At 38.1% G+C, this 18,067-nt stretch overlaps 1 pseudogene; it reads right to left on the minus strand.

Annotated features, from left to right (window-relative positions):
- Nucleotides 1–987: 987 nt before the first annotated feature.
- Nucleotides 988–17,485, minus strand: LOC119514692 (annotated as a pseudogene).
- Nucleotides 17,486–18,067: the final 582 nt, after the last annotated feature.

Consider the following 18,067-nt stretch of genomic DNA (forward strand, 5'->3'; position numbering starts at 1 on the left):
AATTCCATGAAACTTCTTTTGTTTTTTCTTTAAAGCTAAGTTGTTCAATATGTTTATTGTTATTGCACTCATATATTGCCCAGAATACATCTACAGCAACTCAGAAATGTGATTGCAACAAAAGTAAGGTAAATAGGTTTACAAGGCATTTGATTTCCTTATTAGATAAGAAAATTTTTCTAGCAGAAATTCAAACAACTGCAATTCAAATCAGATTAGATGTGCTTAACCATTATTTAACCTTATATGAAATTAAATTTAACCCTCATCACTACAAATCTATTAGGAATCAGAAAAGGATTTACTGTACATAAAGTCTTGATCATTGCTGCATTCCACTTTAAAATCACTCAGTTAAAACAGCATTTTTCCAAGATTTAAAGAAAAATAGATTTTATAAAAGGGATTCTTGTTAATCACTGAATACATTATTTTTGTTACTAAGACAGAAACATGTTATACTTTTTCCACTATAATTCTCTCTGAAAGAAATAATTTTCTCTTTTAACTCTTAAAAAGTTCTACATTTTCAAGACCAAAGGAATTACCAGTAGGCAATCTTTCTTCATGATCTAAGTCATTTTTCTCTAAAATATGTCAAGTAAGCTTTTAAAGATTTGGGGAGGGGCAGCTTCATAATTTTTTCCCTCAGTAAATTTTGATGAGGCTGCTCTGGCTTCATGGTTTCACTGTGATCTTTCTCTTCCTCTTATTTTTATCTTCTTCCATTTTTTCATCCTCCTCACTGTCTAGAGGGTGACAAATAAGCTGATTACCCCAAACACATAAGTGATCATTCTTTGTTTAACTCTCTTCCATTTCCTTTTTGGTGGACCCCTTTGAGGAAACCCCTTAGCCTGCATTTCATCACTTATAAAATTTCTAAGTGTGCAGCAAATGTGAATACAAGTCAAGTCCTGTAGATTCCTGACAACACATGGGGGGAGTCCCCACTGAATCTGGTCTGCCAGTATCATTCTTACTTTGTTAAACGAGTGGAGAAAATGAAACAACAAGGATATTTTTACTTTCCCAAGTGTAGCATCTAGTTCACATAATTTGTGTTAACTGATTCTCTGTAGGCATGATGAGAATGTCTCCAACTTTTAGTAACATTTTCAGTAGTTTTCATGGTCTTTCTGGACTCCAGCTCCATAATTAATTCAATCATACTGATGGCTGTCAGATGCTATCTGGAAGCAATTACCAACCACAAATGCAGGTTCACAGAACTCAAATCTTAGCAGTGGTTTTCTTTATAGGTTCATGTTAGAATACCTTCATCTTGAGATGGACAGATGATTTCTTTCACAGAAGGGACCTTTGCCAACTTGCCCATATAATTCTTTTTTTAAATTCAATTTTATTGATACGTATTCACATACCATATAATCATCCATGGTGCCATTCAGTTTTTCACAGTACAATCACATAGTTGTGCATTCATCACCACAAACAATTTTTGAACATTTTCATTACCATGCACAAAAAAAGAATAAGAATAAAAGTTAAAGTAAAAAAGAACACCCAAAACATCCCATACCCCCATCCCTCCCCATTATTCATTTACTTTTTGTCCTCATTTTTCTATTCATCTCTCCATACCTTGTATAAAGGGAGTGGAAGCCACAAAGATTTCATAATCACATGGTCACACAGTGTAAGCTATATACTTATACAATAATCTTCAAGAATAAAGGCTCCTGGGTTGCAGTTCAGCAGTTTCAGGTATTTCCTTCTAGCTATTCCAATACACTAAAAACTAAAAAGGGATATCTAAATAATGCATAAGAATAACCTCCAGAATGACCTCTTGACTCTATTTGAGATCTCTCAGCAACTGAAACTTTACTTTGTTTCATTTCTCTTCCCCTTTTTGGTCCAAGAAGGCTTTCTCAATCCCAAAATGCCAGGACCAAGCTCATCCCTGTGATCATGTCCAATGTTGCCAGAGAAAATTACACCCCTGGGAGACATGCCCCACATAGAGGGGAGGGTAGTGGGTTTACCTGCAGAGGCTTAGAGAGAGAGACCACATCTGAGCAACAAAAGAGGTTCTCTGAGGGTGACTCTTAGGCATAATTTTAAGTAGGCTTAGCCTTTCCTTTGCCTCAACAAACTTCATAAGGGCAAGCTGCAAGATCAAGGACTCAGCCTTCCAAATTGGTAGCCCCCAATACCTGTGAGAATATCATTAATTCCCCAAGTGGGGAAATATAATATTTCTACATTTTCCCCCAGTCCCTCAAGGGGGCTTTGCAAATACATTTTTATTCTCTGCCCAAATTACTCTGGGATGCATTGGGGCTTCACAAGAACCCATACAAACCAAACCAGATTTCACTCCCTAGTCAACGTTCCACATAATTATGTTGTTTGAACCAACTGACCATACAAGTTAAATTACATAATGTGTTACAAAAAATATAGATTTTGCACCTAAAAAACATCTCTTTCTTTGGTCTCACACAGAAGTTGAAGCTTCAAAAACGTCATCAACATCATCCTTTACCCTTTAGTCTGATCTACCCTAGTCCCAACCAAGTTCACCTCATTCATAAAATTCTGATCTCTTTTTTCAGACTCTAGTATTTGTTGTCTGGGGCAATGCTGGCATTCACAGCTGCCAGACTCCAGTTCTAAGTCTCAGGTGTCACATAGACACTCAAAGTTCCAGGGACTGACCAGGTCATACACAAAGAGTTCAGCATCTCAGAACTTAGAAATAACCATTACAACTCAGGAATAGATCTAACTGCTATAAGAGCTTAAAACCTAGGAACCTTTACAATAAGCCTTTCCCTGATAACCTATGCCCCCAGACCCAACTCTCATAGTCCACACATTATATTTAGTCCATATTAGTAAGGCATTATAATGTTTTTCTTTTCATTTCTGGTTTATTTCACTCAACATACTGTCCTCAATGTCCATTCACCTCACAGCTGCACTTCTTTTTGTAGCAGCTCAATATTCCATTGTATGAATACACCATAGTTCACCATTCTGTTCATCAGTAATGTACCCTTATGTCACCTCCATCTGCTGCAAATTGTGAATACTGACACCTTAAACCCCACTATGCAAATGTCCATTCTTGTTCCTCTTTTCAGTTCTTCCAAGTATATACCCAATAACCAAGTTGCAGAACCATATGGCAATCCATGCCCAGCTTCCTGTGAAACCAACACACTGCCCTCCAGATAGGCAACACCATTCTACTTCCCCACCAATGGTGACAAGGTACATCCCTTTCTCCACACCTTCTCCAGCACTTGTAGCCCTCCATTCATTTTTTGGATGGTTTTATTCACACACCATACAATCTATCCTAAGTAAACAAACAGTGGTTCCCTGTATAATCACATAGTTATGCATTCACCACCACCATCTATATAAGGACATTTCCATTTCTTTCACAAAGAAAGAGGAAAGGTGAAAAAAATAAAAAGAAAAAAGAAAGAAAAAATGACAACTAAAAAGCAACAAAAAAATTAAAATAAAATACAATTAAAAAAGTCAGACAAAAACACCAATGCCAAGAATCCCACACCCCTCCCTTATATGCCCCTCTTATAGACATTTAGTTTTGGTATATTGCCTTTGTTACAATGGAAGCATATTTTAATGTTACTGTTAACTATAGACTCCAGTTTGCATCAACAGTATTTCTCCAATACCAACCCATTTTTAACACCTTACAAAGTTGACACTCATTTGTTCTCCCTCATGCAAAAATGTATTTGTACTTTTAATCACAATCATTGACCACTCTAGGTTTCACTAAGTTATACAGTCCCAGTCTTTATCTTCTGTCTTTCCTTCTGGTATCCTACATGCTCCTAACCTTCCTCCTTCAACCATACTCACAGTCATCTTTGTTCAGTTTGCTTACATCACTGTGCTAGGTTTCACTGAGTTATACAGTCACAGTCTTTATCTTTTCTCTTTTCTTCTGGTGTCCCAAATGCTCCTAACCTTCCTCTTTCAACCATATTCATAGTTATCTTTGTTCAGTGTACTTACATTGCTACCATCACCCAATAATGTGCTCCAAACCTTTCTCTCCTGTCTTTTCCTATCTGTCTGTAGTGTTCCCTTTAGTATTTCCTGTAGAGGGAGACATCCTGTTCACAAACTCTCTCATTGTCTGTCTGAGAATATTTTAAACTCTCCTTCATTTTTTTTATAAGTCACAGAGTATAATTTTATTGGTAATACAGTTTTCAGTGAGATAGATGGAGTAGTGTTTGATTATGGTATCTAGATTAAAGAAAGGTTCTAATTGCCCTTTTACTTTTCACATTTTTAGGCTATATACATCATGGTAAGATTGTAGATATCTGAGAGGGATGTCTTTTTTTTTAAATTAAATTCAGTTTTATTGAAACACATTCACACACCATACAATCATCCATGGTATACAATCAACTGTCCACAGTATGATAACATAGTTATGCGTTCATCACCACGGTCTATCTCTGAACATTTTCCTTACATCAGAAAGAACCAGAACAAGAATAAAAAATAAAACTGAAAAAAGAACACCCAAATCATCCCCCCATCCCACCCCATTTGTCCTTTAGTTTTTATCCCTGTTTTTCTACTCATCCATACACTAGATAAAGGGGGTATGATCCACAAGGTCTTCACAATCACACTGTCACCCCTTGTAATCTACATTATTATGTAATTGTCTTCAGGAGTCCAGACTACTGGGTTGGAATTTGGTAGTTTCAGATATTTACTTCTAGCTATTCCATACATTAAAACCTAAGAGGTGTTATCTATATAGTGCATAGGAGTGTCCACCAGAATGACTTCTCGACTCCATTTGAAATCTCTCAGCCACTGACACTATTTCGTCTCATTTTGCATCCCCCTTTTGTCAAGAAGATACTCTCAGTCCCATGATGCTGGGTCCAGATTCATCCCTGGGAGTCATATTCTGCATTGCCAGGGAGATTTACACCCCTGGGAGTTGGGTCCCATGTAGCGGGGAGGGCAGCAAGTTCACCTGTTGAGGGTGGCTCAGTTAGAGAGAGAGAGGGCCACATCTGAGCAACAAAGAGGTACTCAGGGGGAGGCTCTTAGGCACAATTATATGCAAATTTAACCTCTCCTTTGCAGTAATGAGCTTCATAAGGGCATGTCCCATGATTGAGGGCTCAGCACGTCAAACCACCAGTCCCAATGTTTGTGACAACATCAACACCAGTCCAGGTGAGGAAGTCCAACACTTCTGCACCTTCCCCCAGATCCTCGGGGCTGGGGAGGGGGAGGCTGTAAATATATTTTTTATTATCTGCCCAAATTACTCTGGGATGTGTCACTATTTCACTCCAGCCTATACTAACCTACCGTATCTCACTTCCTATTCAAAGTTCCATGCAATTGTGGTGTTTGAACAAACCGACTGTAGAGTTGTACCATTTAGAAAATTTAGATCCTGTACCAAATACATATCTCTTTCCTTAGTCTCATATGGAAGTTGAAGTTTTAAAACACAGTCAGTTTCGACCTTTACCCTTTGGCTTGGCTTGCCCTGGTCTTAACCAGACCTGTTTCATTCATATCACTAATTGAAGTTTGGGCTCTTTTCCAGCTTTTTTTTTTTTTAACAGTGGCTGTATGCATTAATACTGACAATCATATCTGCTGAGCTCTAGTTCTGAGTTTCAGGTGTCTCAGAGATATGCATTGTTCCAGAGACCAATCAGGTTATACACTAAGGGATCAGCATCTCAAAGTTTAGAGATAGGCATTACAATTCAGGGATAGAATTAACTGCTGTAAGAGCTTACAATCTAGGGACTATTACACTAATTGTGTCCATGTTAGGCTATGTTCTAAGATTCATTTCTGAGTTTACACATTGTAGTTAGTCCATATTGGTGAGGCATTAAAGTGTTTGCCTTTATTTCTGGTGTACTTCACTCAAATACTGTGTACAGGATCCATTCACCTCATTGTGTGTCTCACAGCTTCACTCCTTCTTGTAGTTGCTCAATGTTCCACTGTATGCATACACCACAGTCCACCATTCCATTCTTCAGTCAATGTACCCTTAGGTCATCACCCTTTGCAAATCATGATTACTGCCTCCATGGACACCAGTTTGCAAATGTCCATTCATGGCTCTGCTCTCAGATCTTCAAATGACATACCCCATAATGAGTTTGCAGGACCTTTTGGTCCCCACATACTTAACTTTTTGTGGAACAACCACACTGACCTTCAGAGAGGTTACACAATTCTACCTGCTCATCAACAGTAGATAGGTACATCCCTCTCATCATGTTTTCTCCCACACTTTTATATATATATTTTTTCCTACAATTTTATAGAGTTATATTCACATACCATACATTTATCCTCAGTGTACAATCAGCTGTTCATGGTATCATTATAAAGTTGTACATTTATCACCACAATCAGCACTTGAACATATTGATTACTACAAGAAAAATTGTTTTTTTTTTTTAGCAATAAGAAAAAAAATGATAAAAAGAAAAATAACATCATACAATACAATATAATAGTAAGGACAGAAAATAACACCACTACCAAGAATCCCATATTCCTCCCCATATCCCCCTCTCATATACATTTAGCATTGGCATATTGCCTTTGTTACATTTAATGGAGGTATATTACAATGTTACTGTTGACCATAGACTCCAGTTTGCTTTGATTATGTTTTTTCCTGAATACCATCCCTTTTTCAACTCTCTACATGGTTGACATTCATTTGCTTTCCCACTTGCAAAAACAATATTATATTTGTATATTTAGTAACAGTCATTGGCCACTCCAGTTTTGGCCAAGTCATACAGTCCCAGTCTTTATCATCTATCTTTACTTCTGATGTCATACATGATCCTATCCCACCTCTTTCAGCTTTACTCACAGACATCTTTGTTCAGTGTACTTACAATACTGTGCTACCATCACACAGTATTATGCTATCTATTTCTGGATCTATGCAATCAATCCTAAGCATTCTGTTGTCCTTCAGCATCAAATGGCTGGTCTGTGCCCTCTTTCTATCTCCTGTTTGCCTGTGTTGTCAGATTTTAACTCCCAAAGTTTGTTCATTAATATCTGTTCATATTAGTGAGACCATACAGAATCTGTCCTTCTGTTTCTGGCTAACTTCACTCAACATAATGTCCTCAAGGTTCATCCACATTATTACATGATCCATGCCTTTGTTCTGTCTTACACCTGCATAATATTCCATCGTGTGTATATACCACAGTTTGTTTATCCACTCATCTGTTGATGGACATTTGGGCTGTTTCCATCTCTTGGCAATTGTGAATAATGCTGCAATAAACATCGGTTTACAAGTGTCTGTTTGTGTCTTAAGTTTCAGTTCCTCTGAGTATATACCTAGCTATGGAATAGCTGGGTCATACAGCAAATCTATATTTAGCTTCCTGAGGAAACTCCACACTGTCTTCCAGAGTGATTGCACCATTCTACATTCCCACCAACAATGAATAAGTGTGCCTCTTTCTCCACATCCTCTCCAGCACTTGTAATTTTCTGTTTTTTGGATAATGACCATTCTGGTAGGTGTGAGATGATATCTCATTGTGGTTTTGATTTGCATTTCCTTAATAGCCAGTGAAGTTGAGCATTTTTTCATATGTTTTTGAGCCATTTGTATTTTCTCTTCAGAAAAATGTCTGTCCATGTCTTTTGCCCATTTTTTAATTGGATTGTTTGTCTTTCTGTTATTGAGATGCAGGATTCCTTTATATATTCAGGATATTAAACCCTTTTCTGATATGTGGTTTCCAAATATCATCTCCCATTGTGTAGGTTGCCTTTTTACTTTTCTGACAAAGTCCTTTGATGTACAAAAGTGTTTAATTTTGAGGAGATCCCATTTGTCTATTTGTTCTTTGATTGCTCATGCCTTGGGTGTGAGGTCTAAGAAACCACCTCCTATTACAAGATCTTTAAGATATTGCCCTACATTTTCTTCTAAGAGCTTTATGGTCTTGGTGCTAATGTTTAGGTCTTTGATCCACTTTGAGTTAATTTTGGTATAAGGTGTGAGATGGGCATCCTCTTTCATTCTTTTGGAAAAGGATATCCAGTTCTCCAAACACCATTTATTGAACAGGCTGCTCTTTCCCAGTTGCTTTGGCTTCACTGCCTTATCAAAGATCAGTTGTCCGTAGATGTGAGGGTCTACTTCTGAAACAGTCAATTGGATTCCATTGGTCAGCATATCTGTTCTTATGCCAGTACCATGCTGTTTTGAGCACTGTAGCTATGTAATATGCTTCAAAGTCAGGTAGCGTGAGACCTCCCACTTCGTTCCTCTTTCTCAAGATATTTTTGGCTATTCAGGGCACCTTACCCTTCCAAATAAATTTAGTTATTGGTTTTTCTATTTCTGTAAAGTAAGTTGTTGGGATTTGAATTGGTATTGCATTGTATCTGTAAATCAGTTTAGGTAAAATTGCTATCTTAACTCTATTTAGTCTTCCAATCCATGAACATGGTATGTTCTTCCATTTTTTTAGGTCTTGTTCAATTTCTTTTAGCAGTTTCTTATAGCTTTCTATGTAAAGGTCTTTTGTGTCCTTGGTTAAGTTTATTCCTAAATACCTGATTCTTTTGGTTGCTATTGTAAATGGGATTTTTTTCTTGATTTCCTCCTCTTATTGCACATTACTTGTGTATAGGAACACTACATATTTTTGCATGTTGATCTTGTAGCCTGCTACTTTGCTGTATTCATTGACTAGTTCTAGTAGCTTTGCTGTAGATTTTTCTGGATTTCCTACATATAGAATCATGTCATCTGCAAATAGTGAAAGTTTTACTTCTTCCTCTCCAATTTGGATGCCTTTTATTTCTTTTTCTTGCATAATTGCTCTAGCTAGAACTTCCAGCACAATGTTGAATAACAATGGTGATAGTGGGCATCCCTGTCTTGTTCCTGATCTTAGAGGAAAAGCTTTCAGTCTCTCCCCATTGAGTGTGATGTTAGCTGTGGGTTTTTCATATATTGCCTTTATCATGTTGAAAAAGTTCTCTTCTCTTCCTATCCTTTGAAGTGTTTTCATCAGGAAAGGATGTTGAATTTTGTCAAATGCCTTTTCTGCATCAATCGAGATGATCATGTGGTTCTTTCTGCTTTGATTTATTGATGTGGTGTATTACATTAATTGATTTTCTTGTGTTGAACCAGCCTTGCATACCTGGAATAAACCCCACCTGGTCATGGTGTATAATTCTTTTAATGTGCTGCTGGATTTGATTTGCGAGTATTTTGTTGAGGATTTTGCGTGCTATATTCATTAAAGAAATTGGTCTATAATTTTCTGTTTTTGTAGTATCTTTGTCTAGTTTTGGTATTAGAGTGATGTTGGCTTCATAGAATGAGTTACGTAGCTTTCCCTCTTCTTCAATTTTTTTGAAGAGTTTGAGCAGGATTGGTACCAATTCGTTCTTGAATGCTTGGTAGAATTCACATGTGAAACCATCTGGTACTGGGCTTTTCCTTTTTGGGAGCTTTTTGATGACTGACTCAATCTCTTTACTTGTGATTGGTTTGTTGGGGTCATCTATTTCATCTTGAGAGAATGTTGGTTGTTTATGCTTCTCTAGGAAGTTGTCCATTTCATCTGAGTTGTCTAGTTTATTAGCATATAGTTGCTCATAGTATCTTCTCATTATCTCCTTAATTTCTGGAGGGTCGGTAGTTATATTTCCTTTCCTATTTCTGATTGCATTTATTTGCATCTGCTCTCTCTTTTTTGGTTGTTAGCCTAGCCAGTGGTCCATTGATTTTATTGATTCTCTCAAAGAACCAACTTCTGGTTTTGTTGATTCTCTCTATTGTTTTCCTGTTCTCAATTGCATTTATTTCTGCTCTAATCTTTGTTATTTCTTCCCTTCTGCTTGCTTTGGGGTTAGTTTGCTGTTCTTTCTCTAATTCCTCCAGGTGAACAGTTAACTCTTCAATTTTTGCTCTCTCTTCTCTTTTAATATAGGCATTTAGGGCAATAAATTTCCCTCTCAGCACCGCCTTTGCTGCATCCCATAAGTTTTGATAAGTTGTGTTTTCATTGTCATTTGCCTCAAGGATTTACTAATTTCTCTTGTAATTTCTTCCTTTACCCACTGGTTTTTTAAGAGGGTGTTGTTTAACCTCCATATGTTTGTGAATTTTATGACCTTCTGCCTTTTATTTATTTCCAACTTCATTCCATTGTGGTCTGAGAAAGTGTTTTGTATAATATCAATATTTTTAAATTTGTTGAGACTTGCTTTGTGACCCAACATGTGGTCTATCCTAGAGAATGTTCCATGAGCACTTGAGAAAAAAGTGTATCCTGCTGTTGGTGGATGTAGTGTTCTATAAATGTCTGTCAAGTCTAGTTCATTTACTTTACAATTCAACATCTCTGTTTCTTTAGCGATCCTCTGTCTAGATGTTCTATCCATTGATGAGAGTGGTGTATTGAAGTCTCCAACTATTATTGTAGAGGTATCTATTTCTCCTTTCAGTGATCGCAGTGTTTGCCTCATGAATTTTGGGGCATTCTGGCTTGGTGCATAAATATTTATGATTGTTATGTTTTCTTGATGAATTGACCCTTTTATTAATATATAGTGTCCTTCTTTGTCTCTTTTAATTGTTTTACTTTTGAGGTCTAACTTGTCTGATATTAATATAGCTACTCCCACTTTTTTCTGGTTGTTGTTTGCATGAAATATCTTTTTCCAACCTTTCACTTTCAGTCTATTTTTGTCCTTGTGTCTAAAGTGAGTTTCTTGTAGACAGCATATAGATGGGTCCTGTTTTTTAATCCATTCTGCCAGTCTGTGTCTTTTTATTGGGGAGCTTAATCCATTTTCATTTAGTGTCATTACTGTAAGGGCAGTACTTTCTTCTACCATTTTGTCTTTTGGAATTTATATGTCATATCTTGTTTTTTCCTCTCTCTCCTTTTATCTTTCCTGATAATCTTCATTTCTGCACTCTTCTCCAACTCTCTCTCTCCTGTCTTTTCCTATCAGCCTGTAGCACTCCATTTAGTATTTCTTGTAGTGCTGGTCTCTTATTCACAAACTCTCTCAGTGTCTGTTTGTCTGAAAATGTTTTAATCTCTCCCTCATTTTTGAAGGAAAGATTTTGCTGGATATAGAATTCTTGGTTGGCAGTTTTTCTCTTTCAGTATCTCAAATATATCATGCCACTGTCTTCTTGCCTCCATGGTTTCTGTGGAGAAATCTGTACATAGTCTTATCGACCTTCCCTTGTATGTGATGGATCGCTTTTCTCTTGCTGCTTTCAGAATCCTCTCTTTGTCTTTGACATTGGACAATCTGACCAGTAAGTGTCTTGGAGTAGGTCTAATGGGACCTTTTCTATTTGGGGTATGTTGTACTTCCTGAATCTCTAATTTTATGTCTTTTATAAGAGTTGGGAAAATTTCAGTGAATATGTCTTCTATTACTCTTTCTGCCCCTTTTCCCCTCCTCCTTCTGGGATACCCATAACACATATATTTGTGCGTTTCATGTTGTCACTCAGCTCCCTAAGACCCTGCTCATATTTTTCCATTTTTTTCACCATCTGTTCTTTTGTGTGTATGAATTCAAATGACCTGTCTTCCAGTTCACTGATCCTCTCTTCTGCCTGTTCAAATCTCCTGCTGTGTCCCTCCATTGTGTTTTTCATATCCTCCATTGCGGTCTTCATTCCCATGAGTTCTGCCATTTGTTTTTTTAAGTTTATGAATTCTTCTTTATGGTCATCCAGTGTCTTCTTTACATCCTTCAGCTCTTTTGCTATATCTTCCTTCATTTCATTGAATTTATTTAGCATTAGTTGCCTCAACTCCTGTATCTCAGCTGAGCTGTTAGTTTGTTCCTTTGGCTGGTCCATATTTTCATGTTTCCTGGTATGGCTTGTTATCTTAAGTTGTCTAGGCATCTGGTTTTCTTGATTAGTTTAATTTGGAGCTTGTTTTCTATCTTTTACCTAGTGGTTTTCTTGTTGGTTGGCTTTGTTCTCTGGCCTCTGTTATTCAGTTCAACTCATTCTAGACCTCTAACTTAGGTTCTATTTAGTTGATCAGAATTTTTCCCCTCTTGTTTTTTCTGTTTCTTGCTCTGCTTCTATGTAACATTTCTGTGAGTGGGCCTCCTCGGATATGATCAACCCTAGTCAGATTTTCCCAGTACAGTGAGGCCCAGGTCTCATTGTGGGGGGGGGGGTATGGAGTTTTCCTGAGAATGAGACACTCCTACCAGGCCTTTAGAATTGGTGCTTTTCCTCTCCTGTCCAGCAGGTGGTGCTTGCCAGCCCACAGCTCCCCCACCAGTGTAAGGAGGTATGGAGACTTTAGTTCTCCTGGTGTCTCTGATCCTGTCAGGGGCATGGCTGACTGAAGCCGGAATCTGAATTTCAGCCTCTGGAGTCTGAGTTCCCAAAAGGAGGACTGCAAGTTGAGCTGGACTTCCCTCCACTCTCCCAATCCTCAGAAATCCAGTTGTCTCTCAGGGACACTATTCTCTTCTCCCCTCTCCTATTTGGGGCCTCTCCAGGTAGATTCCTTGGTCAGCCTGAGTTGCCAATTAAAGACAGGGGTGAAGACCTTCAGTAGTGAATATGGGACTCAAAGACACTGTGGGTACTCTGTCTCCCCCCAAGCCCAGCCTAGTCAATCAACCTGGGCTTTCAGATAGAAAATAACCACATATGTTACTTTTAGATTAAAAAAGTAGAAAAGAAAAACAAGAAAAAGAAAAAAGAAAAAAAAAAAAAAAGAGTCCCTTTTAAAAGTCTTTTCCCAGCCTGGAAGTTTTGTCAGTGTTAGAATAGAGCATTTAAAGATATGCTTTGGGCTATTGTCTGATAATTACTCCCCAACAGCTTCAGTTCCACCCCTGCTGGGAGATATTGAAATGCAAAAAGATAAGGGATCAGTGAGAAGCCAGAAGGGACAAAATGTAGGGGGAAAAATGGCTTTTTTGGAGTCTGGGAATGGGTGCCTGCTTTTACGTGCCCCCACTTCTTGGTGCCCAGCCTTCTTTAGCACCTCCAGCTCCCAAAATTATTTAATTAATTTGTTAATTAATTCTGCAGTTGAGGCTGGGTTGAGCCCCCCTTCTTGCCTTCAGCAGATTGCTGTTTTTTGGGGTTTTTTCCCCCCTTCCAGGGAGCCAGCAGCAAGACAGTCTGTGAGATCTGGGTGGGGAGGGGCGCCAGATCCCTGGTCTGGGGAACTTACAATATTTGCTGCGATCTCAGCTTTTCCTCCAATTCCAAACTTGTGTCCGATGTGTGACTGGTTACTAGAGACCCCAAAAACACTGTTTCATATAGTTCTTGGGTAATTGCCAGCTGCTCTAGGGGAGAGATGAAATTCTGCTCCTCACCACTCCACCATCTTGCCACTCCTTCATTTTTGAAGGACACTTTTGCCAGATATAGAATTCTTGGTTGGCAGTTTTTCTCTTTCAGTTTTTTAATATATCTTACCACTGCTTTCTTGTCTCCATGGTTTCTACTGAGAAATTTTCACATAGTCTTATCAAGCCTCTGTTGTACGTGGTGGATCACTTTTCTCTTGCTGCTTTCAGAATTCTCTGTCTTTGACATTTGATAATCTGATTATTAAGTGTCTTGGCAAAGGTCTACTTAGATCTATTCTGTTTGGGGTAGGCTGCATTTCTTGGATCTGTAATTTTATGTCTTTCATAATAGATGGGAAAATTTCAGTGATTATTTCCTCAATTGTTGTTTCTGCCCCCTTTCCCTTCTCTTCTCCTTCTGGGACACCCATGACACATACACTTGTGTGCTTCATTTTGTCATTCAGTTCCCTAAGATGCCATTCATATTTTTCCATTCTTTTCCCTGTCTGTTCTTTTGTTTGTAGGATTTCAGGTGTCCTGTCCTCCAGTTCATGAATCTTTTCTTCTGCCTCTTCAAATCTCCTGTTATATGTCTCCATTGTGTTTTTCAACTCTTGTATTATGCCTTTCATTCCCATAAATTCTGACAATTGTTTTTCAAACTTTTGAGTTCTTCCTTATGTTTGCCCAATGTCTTCTTTATATCCTTCATCTCTTTTGCCATATCTTCCCTCAACTCATTGATTTGATTTTTTAATTGATTTAGGAGATTTGTTTGATTAATAATTAGTTGTTTCAATTCCTGTATCTCAGTTGAAGTGCAAGTTTGTTCCTTTGACAGGGCCATATATTCATTTTTCCTAATGTGACACATTATTTTTTGTTGTCTAGGCATCTGGTTTCCTTGATTACCCCAGTCAGATTTTCCCAGACCAGATGGGCCCAGGTCTCAGGAGGAAGGTGTAATCAGTGTCACATTTCCCTGAGAATGAAACCCAGCAGGTTGTCTGGCTATCCGCTGAGGCCTCTAGTCTCTGTGCTTTTCCTGTCCTGCCCAGCAGGTGGTGCTTGTCAGCCTTCAGCTCCCAACTCATGTAAAGAGGTGCAGTCCCTTTAATTCTCAGCAGACATTGTTCTGACCAGGGGCTGAGGGTGTCAGAAGCCAAGCTTAAGTTGTTTCTGATCCACCCCCCTCAGGCCCTGGGGTCTCAATTCACTTGGCTGAGCCCCATCCCCCTTTTCTTGGGGAAGATACACCCTTTAAGGAGTTATCGTCCACATTTGAATTCCTCCTTTGTCTCTCTAACTCTGATAACTCCACCCTTGCCTGGGTCAAGGCTGACAATTGAAAATGTCTGCACTTTCTGTAATGAGCCACTTAGAATGAGAGAAAAAAAAGGAAGAGAGAAAGCCCCTTTTCAGAGCCAGTCCCCAGCCCCTTGGTCTACCAGAGTTGGTACCCAGTTCTCTGTGCTCCTTTCCTTGGGACACAGCCCTTTTTCTGTATTCTGAACTCAGCCATCTCCAAAATCCTCTGTTTTTATTTGTGTATGTATTTTTTTCTGTCAGCCCCACCTCCTTTCTGCCAGGAGTGACCTTAATACTTTCCTATTTGCTCCAGTTTTATCTGTGCTCATGGCCTATATTCAGTAGTCCAAATTTGTTAATTAAAACTGCAATTGGAGCTTCATTGAGCTACATTCCCTTGCTCCAGCAGGGACTGCTTCTTTCTCCCACAGTGAATTTTTGCAACTCAGCCTGCCATGCCAGTTGGGAAGGGGCACCAGGTCTGCAGTTTGCGGAGCTTCACTTACAGTTCTTATGCTGCAATCTCAGCTGTTCCACCCATTCCAGGCTGGTGTATGATGTGTGTACAGTCACAGATGTCTCCCAACAGTTGTTACAGACTATTTACTAGTTGTTCCTTGCTATTTGTTAGTTGCTCTAGAGGGCTAACTAAATTCCACACCTCTCTATGTCACCATCTTTCCCCCACCATATAATTTCATAAGCTGCTAGGAGATCAGGGTCAACTAGACTTACCTTGTAGCTTCACTCTTAGATGCATAGTCTAGGTCTAGGAGCTGATTATCAAAGCTATCACTATTTTTGATGAAGCACTCCAATTTTTCCTTGGCATATTCCACCACATCTGAATGGATTTCAGTCCCATGATTTATTCCAAAAGGACCAATGTACTTAAATATCCAGTTCCACTTCCCAGGTTAAGAAAAGATAATCCTGGTTGAAGTTTCAATGCTTCCATAATTTCAGAATAAATGCAAGGTGCTGAGAAATGTATGTTTCCATGCTTCCAGGCTAAGTCTTTGTAAGCATTGTCTCTGTATCTTTCCAACCAGTAATCTACATGATCAGTAGCTCTAAAGACTTGTTCCACTCCTTCAGTGTGGATATACTGAGCTTCTTTTAAGTTATTAAGTCATAATTATATTCCCCAGAACTCACAGCTTCTTCCCATGATAGTATTCAAATCAAATCATAAATTTAAAAAATAATAAAATTAGCAGAAATAACTCCCAACATTGGTTTTGTTTTCCTTTTAATATTGCACCTGATGGAATGATGATTCAAAAGGGAGGTGTGTTTACTTTCATAACAGTTTCAAAAGTTCTTTTGCCATTTTACACTCCCTTCAACATTATAGGAGAGTTCCCAGCTGCTCCTCATCTTTACCAGCACTGGGTGTGGTCAGTCTCTTTTAATTTACTCAATCAAGTGGGTGTGTAAAGCTATCTCAGTGTGGTTTTAGTATACATATCCCCAAAGATTAATGACATCAGAGAGTTTTTCTTCCATTTATTGATCATTTGTTTATCATCTTTCATGAAAAAAAAATATTTCACTTGAATTCCAAAAATAAATTAATCCTGTGGAACTTGGCAGTTGGTTGGCCTTCTGAGCTGCATGGGCTCCACAACAGCCAGCCACCTGCCTCTGCCACAAAAACACCACCACACTTCTGGGACACCAATTGATTTTTGACAAGGATGCCAAATGCACTCATTGGTGAAAGAATAGTCTCTTCAACAAATGGTGCTGGGAAAACTGGATGTCCATGTGCAAAAGAATGAAAGTAGATCCCTACTTCACACCATATTGAAAAGACAACTCAAAATGGATTAAAATCCTAAATATAAGAAACAGAACTTTAAAAACCCTAGAGGAAAACATAGAGAAGCATTCAGGAACTTGTATTAAGCAATGGTTATTTAAACTTTACACTAAATGCATGAGCAACAAGCAAAAAAGTAGATAAATTGGGTCTCATTAAAATTTAAAATTTTCATGCAGAGGACTCTATCATGAGAGTAAAAAGACAAGTTAATACTGGAAATCACACATCCAATAAAGGTTCAATATCCAGATTATGTAAAGAATTCTTTCAACTTGACAAAAAGACAAAAGACCCATTTTTTAAATGGTCTTGAATAGAAATTTCTCTAAAGAAGATACATAAATAGCCAAGATGCACATGAAAATATATTCATCATTAGCCATTAGGAAAGTGTGAATCAAAGTCACAGCAAGATACCATTTCACACCCACTAGAACTTCTTCAGTAAAAAAAAAATGGAAAAAAGTGTTGGCAAGGATGTGGAGAAATAGGAATGTTTTTTCATTGTTGGTAGGAATGCAAAATTGTGTAGTCCCTGCTAAGGACAGTTTGGTGGTTCCTCAGAAAGTTAAGTATAGAATTACCATATGACACAGCAATCCCACTTGTAGGTATATACTCAAAAGAATTGAAAGCAGGGACTTGAACAGATATTTGTACACTGATATTCACAGAATTGTTCACAACTGTGAAAAGATGGAAGCAACTCAAGTGTCTATCAACAGATCAATGGATAAGCAAAATGTGGTATAGACACACAGTGGAATATTCTTCAACTACAAAAGGGAATGAAGTCCTGATACATGCTACAACATGGATGAACCTTGAAGACATCATGTTGAGTGAAGCAAGCAAGACCTAAAAGGGAAAATATTGTATGATCTCACTGATATAAAATCATTAGAATAAGCAAATTACTAGTAAGAAACTGGAATGCAGGTTACCAGGGGCCATAGTAGGGAAGGGGAAGTTAATGCTTAAGTTGTAGAGTTTCTATTTGGGGTGCTGGGAAGAAATCTGGTAATGGATTGTGTTGATGGTAGCACACACTGGGAATGTAATTAATTGAATCATATATTTGATTGTAGCTAAATAGGGAAATTTTAGGTTTACATGTGTTACCAGAACAAAACATTTTTAAGTAGTATAGGAATGTACAACACAAACAGTGAATCCTAATGTAAACCATAGATAACATTCTTTCATGAATTATAACAAATGTACTACAATAATGCAAGGTATTAATAATAGGGGGCAGTATATGCAAACTCTATTTTCTGATTTTTCTGTAAACCTACAACTTCTCTAATAAAAAATAAATTTAAAAAAAGGCATGGTTCAAGTTAGCCAAAATAAGATAAAAATAAAAGCTGTAGAAGAGGCGGGGCAAGATGGCGGACTGGTGAGCTGTATGTTTTAGTTACTCCTCCAGGAAAGTAGGTAGAAAGCCAGGAACTGCGTGGACTGGACACCACACAGCAATCTGACTTTGGGCATACTTCACACAACACTCATGAAAATGTGGAACTGCTGAGA

This window comes from Choloepus didactylus, chromosome 18 (assembly GCF_015220235.1).
Source record: "Choloepus didactylus isolate mChoDid1 chromosome 18, mChoDid1.pri, whole genome shotgun sequence".
NCBI lineage: Eukaryota > Metazoa > Chordata > Mammalia > Pilosa > Megalonychidae > Choloepus > Choloepus didactylus.